This window comes from Leucoraja erinacea, chromosome 4 (genome assembly GCF_028641065.1).
Source record: "Leucoraja erinacea ecotype New England chromosome 4, Leri_hhj_1, whole genome shotgun sequence".
NCBI classification, from domain to species: Eukaryota; Metazoa; Chordata; class Chondrichthyes; order Rajiformes; family Rajidae; genus Leucoraja; species Leucoraja erinaceus.
Genome location: NC_073380.1, coordinates 1180068 through 1193541, shown reverse-complemented (window position 1 = coordinate 1193541; position 13474 = coordinate 1180068). Strand labels below are relative to the sequence as shown.

General features: G+C 42.4%; 1 protein-coding gene across 5 annotated transcripts in view; it reads left to right on the top strand.

Moving 5' to 3' along the window:
• Positions 1–686: 686 nt before the first annotated feature.
• ppp1r17 (protein phosphatase 1 regulatory subunit 17) overlaps positions 687–13474 on the top strand; it is a 64813-nt gene continuing 52025 nt past the window's right edge. Inside the window, exon 1 of one of the 5 annotated variants that reach the window (XM_055633495.1) lies at positions 687–820. The gene's annotated coding sequence lies outside the window, so the exon portion shown is untranslated. Of the gene's footprint in view, positions 821–1790; positions 2024–2637; positions 2689–3057; positions 3078–13474 lie in introns of those variants that run through there. The other 4 variants (XM_055633494.1, XM_055633496.1, XM_055633498.1 and 1 more) reach the window with 4 other exon arrangements.

Genomic DNA, 13474 nt, shown 5'->3' with positions numbered 1-13474 from the left:
CCACTAGCCCCTAGAGCTCTATCTAACTCTCTCTTAAACCCATCCAGTGATTTGGCCTCCACTGCCTTCTGTGGCAGTGAATTCCATAAATTCACAACTCTCTGGGTGAAATTTTTTTTTTCTCACCTCTTAAATGACCTCCCCTTTATTCTAAGACTGTGGCCCCTGGTTCTGGGCTCGCCAAACATTGGGAACATTTTTCCTGCGTCTAGCTTGTCCAGTCCTTTTACAATTTTATATGTTTCTATAAGATCTCCCCTCATCCTTCTAAACTCCAGCCTAGTCTTTTCAATCTTTCCTCATATGACAGTCCCGTCATCCCAGGGATCAATCTCGTGAACCCAAGCTGCACTGCTTCAATTGCTGGATGCCATCTGCTGTCTTGACTGTAAAACCTTCAACCATAAAAGAAGAGGCGATAGACTCAGAGGAGGATGCCTCCTGACAAATACTGATCATCACATTACAAATAACGTTCAGGCCTTCCCTCTGGAGCCAAATTACTGTCAGAGCACTCTGCTCCAAACCCTCATCCCGAATCAAACACCCATGAAAATGACAGTGAGGGAGATTGTTTTGGCAGCAGCAATTTCATCCTGAACCACTGGCATTTAGTTGACCACCAAGTTCAGGAATAGGCATATGCATATCTGATGATGGATATGCCGAAAATGTTGGCAGCTGGTTCCTGCTGGTGAATCCACCTCTACTAAGTGCTGACATGGAAGCATGCATTTGCTCATTGATCCTGCACCAGTTTGGATTAGTTCTCACATTTCAATGGAGACAACATGGCTGTGAGGAAGAGACATAACAAAGGGTAAGTCATAAGATTTTACAAGTATTTATGTTTTTAGTGAGTATTTGTAAGGAGAACAAAAAAACATTTCAGATGAATGACCTTTCAAAATAAGTTTTTTCACCATTCTTTGGGGAGTAAAAGGTTACAGGGAGAGGTGGGGAATACGCAGTTGAGATTGTCAGCCAGATCAGCCATAAAATTATCGAATGGTGGAGCAGACTCGAGGACTCCTGATGTTTGTTTTTCAGACATTCTTTCTTTTATTTTGTGATTTTATGAAACCTGGGTGTGCCATGAGTAAATAGAAATCAATTTTCAGCGCATTGCACTTCAATTGACATAATTTAGTAAAGTTTTATATCGGAAGAAATAAGTTAGGAGGAAAAAATATCCCACCAAACAAAATGGGCTGCCGAATTTGCCGATGTGTTATAAATGCGCAAAATTATTCTAATCTGGTTTAAGCTGATTTTCAACAACGTGTCTCCTTGTCGACAGGTTGTTTCGATGAATTTCTATCCCAAGGTCACATAGCAAGTGAGCAATAAATAAAGACAGCCAAATGTGAATGACGTCTAACAGTTTAAGGGTTATTGTTCCAATTAAATTTAGTTATTTAAGGAATCTTCCAGACTTTTTGTCCTTCACTTTCCATCAAATGGACAATCTGCATGTCAATAGCAACTTAATGCAAACTACTATTTACAAATCTGTTCAGATTTCTGGAACATTCTGCACAGACCATGATTACAACTTTTTATGAAGGAATAAATCCAACTGATGTATTTCTTTTAAAATATAATAGTGATTGGTTTCTCAAGAAATCCTTGAGAATGTCAGGCATTACAAATTGTTTTAATGTTTATTTCTGCCATAATCTCTGGTAGATGCTATTCTTTAGTTTCCAGACTCTTAAAAAAGTCTGCAGGCCATAATTAATATTTTGAAAGAGACAAATTGGAAGTGGGGAAAAGCCATGGAAACACAGTATTACCATGACAACAACTGATGTGGGGTAGATAAGCCTGAGGTGAGGCTCAGAGCAGTAGAGCAGCCAGATTCTCCTTCTCCGAAGACAGCTGTCAGCTCTCTGTTGGTGAGAAGTTCTATATTGCTGAATCTTTGTGGGCTTTTTGTTGTACTTACTTTGCAGCTAGAACATGAAAACTACTGCACTGATCTTTTAAAACAAAAAAAAGAAACCTAGATATCAACAATGGGGTAAATATGCTAACATTTTCAGTAGAAGTGTGGATACAATAGTATGGACATGGATTTTAAAAGGTCAATTTTGCAGTACTATGTGTGTAGGAGGATTTAAAATTCATTGTTTATCAAAAATCCTAGTATAAGAGGAATGGATTGTAAGCAAGGTTTGTGCTGTGAACCAACAATGCCTTCTGAGGGGCCATGAAAACTTGTTTCAATTATGCTATTGTTTTATTCTGTAACAAAAAGTTCTGTTTGATGCTGTCAGAGGAAACTGAACTTAATTTTTTTCACATTTGGCTATCTTTATTAGTTGCTCACACGGCTTGTGTGTCCACAGATTTTTCTTTAAAAATGCAAACTTTAGAGTTGAAAAAATTGCTTCTGTTTGCGATCTATTCGTTTTTCTGGCACACAACATATTTCCCGGTTAGATTTGAATGGACCCCTTGTATTATGGGACAATTGAAGGAGATATGTGCCAGCACAATATTTAATATTTACATATTATTCTAGGTGTTGACAATTATATAACAGATTCAGATTTTGTGTTTTACAATTTTGGATAAACCTATTACATTTGTGCAAAAGTTGCTGAATCATTGCTTTTGGAAGTGTGTGAAGGGAACTGAACTAGATTGTGATTAACACAGTCCGACTGAGCTAAAACTAATGAGGTAAGAAGGGTCTCGACCCGAAACGTCTCCTATTTCCTTCGCTCGATAGATGCTGCCTCACCCGCTGAGTTTCTCCAGCATTTGTGTCTACCTTTGCACTAAAACTAATTGTTCCTTTAGTTTTGGAAACTTACAAAATATGTACTCTGGTGTTTGCTATTTCACGATGCTGTGCAGTTTTATTACAAGGATTAGTGGGGGCTGTTTACGGACACAATCTGCTAATTGGGAAAGCAGCAGGGAATCATGATCAGTAGGACTTAGGCGTAGCTGATGATCTGCTGAGCTCTGGGCAGTTGATGAACTGTAGAGATAGAGTGGGAGGAGTAAATATGTGATTGGACATGGTGGATTACGGCTAAAGATGGATGAGACACTTTTAGAAGAAGGTTAGTGAGTATCAAGATCTGATATTAAGGTTCATCAGTACTTGTGCAAACTGGTGTTTAGCAGTACGAGCTCTAGAAGGACTCGTGCTCTGTTGGAAAACTCATAGTGATTTGCAGAGCTAGCAGGGGCCTGTTCACTTATTAATTCCTGTACTTGCTGAACTGAATCGGGTCCACGTTGAGCAATGCTTTGTTAATGGACATCTATGAATTGGGAGTAACTGCAGAACCTGCAACCTCTCGAGCCTGCTTTGCCAAATTGTAAGAAGGAACTGCAGATGCTGGTTTAAACCGAAGATAGACACAAAAAAGCTGGAATAACTCAGCGGGACAGGCAGCATCTCTGGAGAGAAGGAATGGGTGACATTTCAGATCGAGACCCTTCTTCAGACCAAAGATCTTTGCTTCGGACTGGTTAGGGATAAGGCATACGAGAGATATAATGGTGATGTGGAGAGATAAAGACAATGAATTAAAGATATGCAAAAAAGTATTGATGATAAAGGAAGCAGCCATTGTAAGTTGTTTGTAGGGTGAAAATGGGAAGCTAGTGTGACTTGGGTGGGGGAGGGATAGAGAGAGAGAGAGAGGGAATGCTAGGGCCATCCGACGTGAGATAAATCAATATTCATACCACTGGGCTGCAAGCTGCCCAAGCGAAATATGAGCTGCTGTTCCTCCAATTTGTATGTAGCTTCACTCTGACAATGGAGGAGAACAAGGACAGTGAGGTCTGTGTAGGAATGGAAAGGAGAATTAAAGTGCCCAGCAACCGGGAGGTCAGGTTGGTTCACGCGGGCTGAGTGAAGGTGTTCCGTGAAACGATGCCCAGTCTGCGTTTGGTCTCGCCGATGTATAAAGAGCCCACATCTTGAACAATGGAAACAGTAGATGAGGTTGGAGGAGGTGCAAGTGAATCTCTGCGTAATCTGAAAGGACTGTCAGGGTCCCTGGACATAGTCAAGGGAGGAGGTATAGGGACAGGTGTTGCATCTTTTGTGGAATCAGGGGAAGGTGGTTTGGGTGGGAAGGGATGAGTTAACCAGGGAGTTGCGGAGGGAACGGTTTCTCTCTTAATCCCTCCCCCACCCAAGGCACATTAGCTTCTCATTTTCGCCCTACAAACAACTTACTGGCCTGTTTCCTTTATCATTGTTACTTTTTGCTTATCTTTCATTCATTGTTCTTTATCTCTCCACATCACCGTCTATATCTCCTGTTTCCCTTATCCCTAACCAGTCTGAAGATGGGTCTCGCCCCGAAACGTCACCTATACCTTCTCTCCAGAGATGTTGCCCGTCCCGCTGAGTTACTCCAGTTCTTTGTGTCTATCTTGCCATTTTGTAAACTGTCTAATCATTACCTCCACTCTGCATTCCATTCTACCCATATTTTCCGCTTGCTTATCTATGACTTCAGAATTAAGGGACAGAAGTTTAGGGGGAACATGAGGGGGAACTTCTTTACTCAGAGAGTGGTAGCGGTGTGGAATGAGCTTCCAGTGGAAGTGGTGGCGGCAGGTTCGTTGGTATCATTTAAAAATAAATTTGATAGGCTTATGGATGAGAAGGGAATGGAGGGTTATGGTATGAGTGCAGGCAAGTGGGACTAAGGGAAAAAAGTTGTTCGGCACGGACTTGTAGAGCCGAGATGGCCTGTTTCCGTGCTGTAATTGTTATATGGTTATATGGTTATATTATCAACTTTTATTTATTCATTTGATCTACTTCTGCCTTAAACGTATTTGGCTGTACTTTGGGGAAATGAGTTCCAAAGACCCATAACTCACTGAGGGAAAGTATTTTGCTTCATTTATGTCTTAGATGGGTGAATCTTGTTTTTAAGCTTCAGGATATTCTCACAAGAAGAAACATCCTCTTCACATTCACCGTGCCACGACCTCTCAGAATCTTAGATGTATCAATCAAATCCCACTCATTCTTTTCAGCTTGAGAGGATAAAAGGCTAGTCTATCCAACCTTCTCACGAGACAATCTGCACATTTTAGGAATGGATCTAGGAAACCTTCTCTGAACTGTCTCTTGTGCATTAATATTCTCCCTTAATATATGCGGAAAGATCCTGTACATAGTATGCCAGATGCCTTATATAATTGAAGCAGAGCTTTTCCTACTTTTGTACTTAACTTAATTTAAAGAACAGCGCAGGCACACGCACAAATGAGTTTCACTGACAACCTGAGATTGTGTGAAATATCTTGTGAATTGTTCATATCCTACACAAAGAGGACAATAATCAAGCTATCGCAAGATGGTGCATGGACATAAATACTCCACTGACCAGGTACCATTTACCTCCTATTTGGAACATTGAACATCACAGACACAGGCCCTTCAGCCCACAGTGGTAATGCCAAACACAATTCCAATTTAAACTAATCTCCTCAGCCACCACGCGATCCATATCCCTCCATTCACTGCATTTCCATGTGCCTATCTAAAAGAACTAAGTACCGGTGGTAAAGGAAACATAAAAACATAGAAACATAGAAAATAGGTGCAGGAGTAGGCCATTCGGCCCTTCGAGCCTGCACCGCCATTCAATATGATCATGGCTGATCATCCAACTCAGTATCCTGTACCTGCCTTCTCTCCATACCGCCTGATCCCTTTAGCCACATCTAACACCCTCTTAAATATAGCCAATGAACTGGCCTCAACTCCCTTCTGTGGCAGAGAATTCCAGAGATTCACCACTCTCTGTGTGAAAAATGTTTTCCTCATCTCGGTCCTAAAAGATTTCCCCCTTATCCTTAAACTTCCCAATATCGGGAAGAATCTTCCTGCATCTAGCCTGTCCAACCCCTTAAGAATGTTGTAAGTTTCTATAAGATCCCCCCTCAATCTTCTAAATTCTAGCGAGTACAAGCCGAGAAACATGTTGTAACAAGATTTATTTTGTACATGGTCAATTTTTTTTTTTTGGGTGCCAGTCAGTGCTGAGACTCCTCAGCAACTGAATGCTGCATGCAGTGAGGGATTGAAATATGCAATTTTAAAGTGGAGTGTACACTTTATGAAATTTGTAGCTGCACAGAAAGGTAAAGCTCTCGTTTAATGAAGCAGTGCGGGAGCTATAGTTCTTCAATGTACAGACATTTGAGAAAGCTATAAATACAGGATGCACAATCAGAAAATTGAAATAGTGAGTGGTTGAGCTGGAAATCCTATCATGGTAGTTCCAACTGAAGAGTCATACACTGAGAGATTTGATCAATTGTGATTTGTAGAATTAAAGCACATTCTAAGCTATTAGGAAACACAGAGCCTCATGTTGGTTTATAGGATTATGATTTCCACAGAGATAAAAGCCAGACATTTCAGGAACGTCCATTTGTAAAAGTGACCGTTCCATTGGAGCACGACTCAGTGCAATAAATGCCATTTTGCTTTAGAGGCAAAATGCTGCATAAGCCTGAAAAAGGGGACATTTAGAAGCAGCTTGAAAATCTAAATACAAGACAATAGATAATGACACTGTTTCTAATCAGCACTAGCTCAGAGAGAGACAGTTCTCTCACGAACTTACAAAAGGATTTCACACACCATCACCATTGGAGACAGATGACACCTAATTTAGGTTGTATACTGTCAATACAATAAGCAACCATAGAGTGAAGAAATACATTGTAAGTGATGCAGATTGACACTGCAGACCGTTTCATTAGAACACAGAGCATAGTGAAGTACAGCACAGCAACAGGCACTTTGCCCCACGATATCTGTGCCAAAGATGATGCCAACATAAATTAATCTCATCGACCTGCACATGATCCACAACCCTCCATTGCTTCCAAATTCATCTTAAACATATCTGCCTCCACTACCACCCTTGGCATCACCTTCCGGGCGCTGTTTATTCTCTTGGTTAAAAACATACCCTGTATATCTCCTTTAAACTTTGCCCCTTTCAACTTAAAACTATGCCCTCCATTTGTCATACTCAGCATGGGAAAAATGTTCTGACTGTCTGGCCAATCTATACCTCTCATAATATTATATACTTCTATTAGGTCTCCCTTCATCTTTCAGCACTCCAGAGAAAATAATCAAATTTGTCTAACCAATACCCTCTAATCCAGGCAGTACTCTGGTAGACGTCTGCTGCACCCTATCCAAAGCCTCCACATCCTCCCTGTAATGGAGTAAGCAGAACTGCATGCAATAACCAATGTGCTATAAAGTGGCATCATGACTTCCTGAATCTTATCATTAATGCCCCCGATCTTGCTCAGCTGGGCAAGTGGGCAGAGTGATAGCTAATGGATTTTAATGCAGATAGTTGCAAGGTGGTGCATTTTAGGAAGTCAGACTAGAGCAGGATTTTCACAGTGAATGGCAGGATCCTCGGGAGTGTTATAGAACAGAAGGATCTAGGAGTATAGGTGCATTGTTCCATGAAAGTGGCATCATAGACAGGTAGGGTGGTCAAGATAGGTAGGGTGCTTTCGGTAATTGGCCTTCATCAGTCAGGGTATTGAGCATAGAAGTTAGAATGGTATGTTATGAATGTACAACATGTTGGTGAGGTTGCATTTGGAGTATTTTGTTCAGTTTCGGCCACCCTGCAATTGGAAGGATGTTGTTAAGCTGTAAAGAGTGCAGAGAAGATTTACGAGGATTTTCCAGAACTCGAGGGCCTGTGCAGCAGGAAGAGTTTGGGCAGGCTAGGACTCTATTCCTTTAACCACAGGAGGCCGAGGGGTAATCTTATAGAGGTGTATAGATCATGAGAGGAATAGACAGGGTGAATGCACAGAGTCTGAGTCAAGAATCAGAAGACATAGATTTTAAAGTGAGAGGGGAAAAATTTAATTGGAACCCCAGGGTCAACATTTTCACAGAGACGGCGGTGGGTTTATGGAATGAGCTGTCAGAGGGGGTAGTTGGGGCAGGTACTATAACAATCTTTAAAAAACATTTGGATATGTGCAAGAATAGTAAATGTTTATGTGGGAAACATGAGATGAATAGGATATTTAATTGAGATGTACAAGGTTGTTTAAAAACTTAGAAAAAGAAAAGTTATTACCTGATGGAGCAATGACAGAATTGGCAAAAGGCACAGGAAGGATTAAAAATTCAAAAAGGATTTTCAATTATTTTTTAAGCAGCGAGTAATAATAACAAGGAATCTGCTGCCTTTGGACGTGGTGGAAGCAGAGATGATCAACAGGCATTTTAATTAGACTCTCAGTGTAATACACGCTATTCACCTCACCATGTGAAGCTGACCATTAAATAAACATCTGTACCATTGGTCTATCCCTTGGTGATTTAAGTGCTCATCTAGATACCTCTTAAATGTTAGAATCCAACAAACCTCAGAATTAAAAAAAAAATCAGATCCCCTCTAAATTTCATAGCACCTGCTTGAAATCCACACCTTTAGATTTTGATATTTACCTTATCTCTGGCCCTTGTTATTTTGTATATCTGTATCAGATCCCCCCTCATCCTCCTTAACTTTAAGGAATAAAAACCCTACTTAACCAGTCTCCCTTTATAACAGAAATGCTCCATTCCAGGCACATACTAGCGGATGTTCTCCCCCCTCTCTAGTTCAATTATATCCTTCCGATGGTGTAAAAACTAGGATTGTACAGATTACTGCAGCTGTGAACAAATCAATGTTTTATAAAATTGTACCACAATCCACCTGTTCTCTGTATTAATGTCCTGGCTAATGTAGACATTCTGTATGCCTTCTTCACCACTTTAACCTTCTGCATGTGTAAACAACAGTCCCACTGCTCCACAATACAACCTCTGACCTTAACATTCATTGTGTGTGTCTTATATACATCCCTTGCACTTAACAAGATTAAAATCCATCAGCATTGATTTGTCCATTTTACAACTGATCAATATCCTCCTGCAGCCAAAGATAATGCTCCTTGCAATCAACAACACCACCACCTACAAAATGTAATAATCATACCTCGTACATTCTTATCCCGATCACTAACGTACATAACTAACGGCGGGATCTCAACACCATTCCTTGTGCTACACTACAGGGCACAGGTTTCTAATCACTAATATAAACAACTACTATCGTCTTTTATCTACTGTTACCAAGTCAATTTTGGATCCTAGCTTTCCAATTTGCATCGGATCAAAACATTTTCAACAACAATGTCCTCTTCAAAGTGATTTCAGAATAGAAGCATTTGTTCACCCAGTCCTCACCCAGCCCTTTGGCTCCACACACAAATAGTCCCCTTGGTTCATAATGGGTGCTGTTCTTTCTGTGGTGAGCTACTAACAATAATATATTCAAAGCTAGACTAAGTGGGACCCGTTGGGTCCCATGTTCACACGGGAGGGCTGGTCCCCCAACGCAACATTCCACCTCTCCACCAATTCCAATATTGGTAGCCAGTGGGGGGGGGGGGGGGGGGGGGGGGGGGGAGGGGGGAGAGACTCTCCGGAGTGCTAGTATGGGTATTATGGGCTGATGGGATTGGTTTCCAGAGGGCTAGTATGGACATTGCGGGCCAAATAGATTCTTGGGGTGACTTGGGGTGACAGCTCAGTCACTCAAGTCTGGTGGGCGAGAAGTTTACTCGTGTCTATTCCTTGAAATTCCATTTCAAGCAGGGTGCAAGGCCACCAAATTCAGGTGCAGTTACTACCACTTCAAGCAGGGTTCAAGTCCACTGAATTCATGTACAGTTTCCAACCACTTCAAACAGCGTGCAAGGCCACCAAACTCAAGTGCAGTTTCATGCCACTTCAAGCAGGGTGCAAGGCCACCAAATGCAAGTGCAATTTCATACCACTTCAAGGAGGATGCAAGACAACCAAATTGAAGTGCAGTTTCACACCATTTCAAGCAGGGTGCAAGGCCACCACATTCAAATGCAGTTTCATACCATTTCAAGCAGGGTGAAACCACCATAAAACCACCATAAAACCACACAAAACACCAGGACCATGGAAGTAAGCGGCGCGACTTTCGTCAGCAGCGGCCTCTGCAGCCGGTCTGCGTTTTTATTATTTTTTGTCTGTTTTTATGTAGTTTTTGTTATTTTTTGTTAGGGTATGTGTGTGAGGGGGTGGGGGTGGGGTGGGGTGGGAGGGAGGGGGGGGGTACTTTTAAATCTCATTCCCTGCACGGGAGACCCAACCTTTTCTTTGTTGGGTCTCCGTTGTCATTGGGGCTGCAACGTGGAGCGGCCTCCAACAGGAAGACCGGGGGCTCTGGTGCCGACTACTCACCTCACCGTCGCGGAGCTGGCCGAGTCCAGAGCGGGTGGAGCGGTGGTGGAGCCCGACCTCCGGAGATTCAGAGGCTGCAACTGCGGGTCTGGTGGACGGCGGCACCGGGAGCCCGCGGGTCCCTGGAGGGAGACCGCTTTTCAGGGCTCCCGCAACGGCGACTTCTCCCACCCGAGTTGCGGGGTTGAAGAGCTCCTGGAGCGGGGCCCTTACAGCACCGCCCCGCGCGGCTTGGAATGGCTGCGGGACTCTGCGAGCGCACGCCGGGGGTTCTAACGTCAAGACCCGGTGTGCGACCTTGCATCACCCAGCGTGGCTTTAATGGCCGCGGGACAATCGCCATCGCCAGCCGGGGGCTTTGACTTTGACTCTGACATCGGGGGGGGAGGAGTGCAGTGGAGAGATAAGTTTTTTTGGCCTTCCATCACAGCAATGTGATGGATGTTTATGTAAATTATGTTGTGTCTCGGGTCTATTTGTTTGTAATGTATGGCTGCAGAAACGTCATTTCGTTTGGACCTCAAGGGGTCCAAATGACAAATAAATTGAATCTTGAATCTCTTGAATCTTGAATAAACACCACACACAGTTCAGTAGACATTCAGTGTGTTCAGTTGATTCACAGCTCAGACAGAGTCGTGACCTCTCCGTCCCCCATCTTGCAGAGACTGAGCCACACCCACACTTCTGGGTTTTATAATCCCAGAGTGATCGTGAAATACGGGTGAGGTGCAAAAAGACTGGATGTTGGCAAATGTTATGGCTCTACTTAAGAAGGGCTAGACGGAAAAGCCGGGAACAATGGGCCAGTGAGTCTAGCATCTGTGGTCAGAAAGTCACAAGAGAGTTATCTGAGCGATAGGATATACATGCATTTAGATAGACAAGGGCTGATTAGGGTTGGTCAGCACTGTTTTGTACGTGGGAAATTGTATCTCACAAATCTAATTGCGTTTTTTCAAGATAGGGTCGTCTACTTGTGGGTCTGCAGCCCCTTTCTCTCTCTCCTTGCGTTGCTGTCGCTTTGTCTCTGCGACACGGTGTAGTTCCATTTCGTGAAGTGCAACTCCTTGTATCTAGCATGAACTTGATGAACTGAATGGACTCCTCGTGCGTCATATAATGTAATTATTCTACATGGGCAAAAATTTGAAAAGTGTGTAAACAACAACACAGCAAAACTTGAGGACTTTAGCCAACGGGTATAGCACCAGTGGACAAATAGTAGGAGAAGAATTCATACAATGCATTCAAGAGAAATCTTAATCAGCATGTAGTAAGCCCAACAAGAGAGAGGATGAACATAAACCTAGCTCTCAGGAAAATAATCTGGCCAAATCAAATAGGTGGCATTGGGAGAATACATGGGTTCAGTGATCACAATTTAGTTTAGATCTAATATAGTTATGAAAGGTGACCAAAGTAAATGAGGAGTATAAATTCTAAATTGGAGCAAGGGCAATTTTACTGTATTGAGATATGACATGGCATAAATTGGCTGGAATCAGGTACCTGAAGATAAATTAGTGTCAGACTAATGCAAAGCACTTACGGAGAACGTGGGGGTCCAGAACAATCATGTAACCATGCAAGGATAAAGGAAAATGTCTAATTCTGATGCCTGTCGATACTAATGAGCATATAAGGAATGATGAAGCAAAAGTATGGTGCCAAGTGCTCAAAACTGCAAAACTAGAAGGACTATAAAAGATGCGAAGATGAATTTAATAAGGCAAGATGGATGAAAGAAAAGATATTTCCAGATAAAATCAAGGAAAACCAAATGTTCGATAAATTGTGAGGGAAAAAAAGTAGGAACTATTAGAGACCAAATACTAGCTTGACTGTGGAGGCAGAGACATATGCAAAATGTGCATGGAGAATGTTGCCCGGGCACAAAAACCTGATTAGACTGGGTGAGGAGTGATGTGATATGGGTGGGGCTGTTTTATTTGGAACAAGGAAGACTGTGGCAGGATACAATTAGGAGAAACCTAGGAAAGAGAACAGGAATAGCAGAAACGACAATAACTAGGGATGAAGATAAATGTAGGCTTTTGGGGGTGGAGATTCAGTTTCATACATGGTTTGACCTTCTGAAAGTCACCAAGTATAAAAAGAGACAATTCCAGTCTATGCCAGTCAGGTACTCAACAGCTATGGCAGGGGGTCACACACAATCATCTCCAACAAAGTGAAACCAGGTAGTGTTAGTAGCAATGCCATATCACTTCCAGGTGAGTTCACTACCTTTAATTAACACCCTGAAAGGGAGAACAACACAACTCCTACATGATATTCTGACAGCCCATGATGAATCTGGTCTCAGTCTCTGAGGCTGACATCAGAGTTTAACTTCAAGAGGGCCAATCCATGGAATGCATCTGGGCCAGGCTGCATAGTTGGTCAAGTGTTAAAGATCGGCATGAACCAATTGGCTGGAGTATTAAAGGACTTCTACCACATCTCACTTCTGTGCTCTAAGACTCACACCCATTTCAAAATGAAATCATCGTATCATTGCCCAAGAAGAGCATGGTGACCTACATCACTGACAAATATCCATTAGCATTTACATCCTCCAGTATGAAATGCTAGATGTTGCTTACATCACAAATGAACTTCTGCCTCAGAAATGACCTGGATGTGCTTCAATTTGGCTGTCGCCACAACAGATCAATAGCAGATGCTATCTCACTGGCTCTCCACTCTGCTCTGGACCACCTAGATAACGGGAACATACATATCAGGTTGCTATTTATCAGCTACAGTTTAGCATTCATCAGGTCATATGGTCAGAAGTGGTAGGAGTAGAATTAGGCCATTAGACCCATTAAGTCTACTCCACAAATCAATCTTTGCTGATCTATCTCTTCCTCCTAACCACATTCTCCTGCCCTCCCCCGTAACCCTTGACACCTGTACTAATCAAGAATCTATCTATCCCTGCTTCAAAAATATCCATTGACTTGGCCTCCACAGCCTTCTGTGGCACATTCAACTTGATCATTGTCTCCAAACTCATCACCAATCTCCAGGACCTGGGTTACCGCATCTCCCTATGCAACTGGATCGTTGACTTTCTCAATGACAAACCTCAATCAGTGTGTATTGGTAATAACATGTCCTCTCTGACCATCAACGCTGGTGTAC